Source organism: Bison bison, unplaced genomic scaffold (assembly GCF_000754665.1).
Source record: "Bison bison bison isolate TAMUID 2011002044 unplaced genomic scaffold, Bison_UMD1.0 scf7180017845924, whole genome shotgun sequence".
NCBI lineage: Eukaryota > Metazoa > Chordata > Mammalia > Artiodactyla > Bovidae > Bison > Bison bison.
Genome location: NW_011476497.1, coordinates 19874 through 22364, shown reverse-complemented (window position 1 = coordinate 22364; position 2491 = coordinate 19874).

Genomic DNA, 2491 nt, shown 5'->3' with positions numbered 1-2491 from the left:
GACAACAGTCTTCCCTGTCCATCACCAACTCACGGAGCTTGCTCAAACTCATGTCCATCGAGTTGGTGATGCCATCCAACCATCTCATCTTCTGTCATCCCCTTCTCTTCCTGCCTTCAATCTTTCCCAGTATCAGGGTCTTTTCTAAGGAGTGAGTTCTTCATATCAGGTGGCCAAAGTATTGGAGCTTCAGTTTCAGGATCAGTCCTTCCAGTGAATATTCAGGACTGATTTCCAGCCAGCAGGAAAATGGAGACCTGAACACTACATCAGAAGAAACTCACTCCTCCCTATAACTTGAATGAGTCTGGAAGAGGATACTGAGCTCCAGATGAGAAGACAGGGCTGACTGAAACCTCAAAAAGGAACTAGACTTCAACTATAGGTATGAACCTTTAAAGAGGTGGAAACTTTTAAAGAGAGGTAAGGGCAGACAAATATTCAATAAGTGGTTCATGAAGAGAAGGAGAAACTGTAACAGTGAGACAAGGTTATTAAGAAAAAGTTTCTTTTTCTTTATTTCTTCCCTTTCTCCCTTCCTTCCTCCCTCCCTCCCTGTCTTCTGCCATCTCTTTTTTAAAAATTTCTTAAAAAATTGCTTAGGTTGAGGAAGAAATTGGAATATTTACAGAATGTGGTAATGCTACAAATGAAAGAGAATGACTTTTACAAAAGAAAGAGGGAAAATTGTTGGAATTATTTCCCAGTACAAAAATAGTTCTATATATTCACTTTTTCCTTAGTGTTTAGGAAGAAAAATCTATATTCTCTACCCTTTTACTTGTGAAGAGATAATTTGATACTGGGTCCCTGTTACCTTTAAATACTATCTATTAATATTTTTGTATTTCTTTAGTGGCATTTTGAAAATATATGAAGCTACAAACTTTTGATGTGCTTAGAATTTTTTCATGGTGGTTTTAACTTATTAATTCCTGCACAAGTAATCTTCCTGTTCTCAAGGAATCCTTTTTTTTTTTCCCTAACACTTCTTCTATACAACTTTCTAATATGTGAGACAGATAATACTTCCATCTCTCCTGTCAGAAATCAGATAATAAGCTATGTGGATAAGTGGGGAGGGATATTCAACTTTTATTGAAGCATAGTTGATTTATAATGTTGTGTTAGTTTCAGGCAATACAGCAAAGTGATCCTGCTATACATATATGTGTATATTCTTATTCAGATTCTTTTCCATTATAGGTTATTACAAGATACTGAATATAGTTCTTTATTCTATACAGTAGGTGCTTGTTGTTTATCTGTTTTATGTAGTATTGTACATTTGTTAATCCCAAACTCCTAATTTATCCCTAGCCCACTTTCCCCTTTGGTAACCATAATTATTTTCTATTTCTGTGAGTCTCTTTCTGTTTTGTAAATAGGTTCACCTGTATCATTTTGGTGAACTTTTGCATTGTAGTTGATTGCCCTCCTGAACTTTTCACATACATTAATTTAATCCTCAAAATCATCCTTTGGGTTATGTATATCATGATTACTTTAGAGAGGAAGAAATTCAGACAGTTTAGTAACTTATGTAGTTAGTCAACTCAGCCAATAAATATAGTCATCTATGTTTGAGCACATCAAAGTTTAGAATGAGAAATCCTAAGAAGTTTATTGATATGCCAAAAAATTAACATGAAAATACCCATAATTTGGAGAGCTTCTATACTCAGATTGTTCTGTTTGTAACTCTCAATTGCTTATACTTGCTATGTGTTGTGAAAATTAAAAAGGTACAGTTCAAGTTATGATATTGCAAATAGACTGTATATTTACATATGATATTATCACAACCACTAGTAGGGACTCAACAAATGTTAGCTGTTTATTAAGATTGGAGATGTTCACCCTGGTTGAAAAGAGGTATCCAGGGAATGAAGAGAGGATTTCTTTTGGGGGCCACCAAAAGCTAACTTACTTTATTTACTATATTCAGAATCACTGCATGTACTATTCACTGCTGATCTAAATTCCACTTAATTCTATAAACAGGTGTTAATAAATATTTAATGATTGTATATCACATGAAATCAGGAAGTGATGGTATAATCTCATTTAACAGACATATAGTTTAAATAAGATGGGTTGTTATGAGATGTGTTTGTGCACAAACTCTATATTCTTGTATAATTGTTCATTTTATGTTTCCTGGGCTTTTACTAAATGTGATCTTTTTTTTTTTTTTTAAATCAATCTTCATGAGCTCTTTATATAATATGGATTCTGCCTTGGAATACAAAATGAAGCATGGCAAATCCTAACAGAGTTTTGTCAAGAGAATGCACTGGTCATGGCAAACACCCTCTTCCAGCAACACAAAAGATGTCTCTACACATGAATAACACCAGATGGTCAATACCAAAAATCAGACATATTATATTCTTTACAGCTGAAGATGGAGAAGCTCCATAGAACCAGAAAATATAAGAATGGGAGATGACTGTGGATCAAATCATGAATTCATTATTGCAAAATCAGG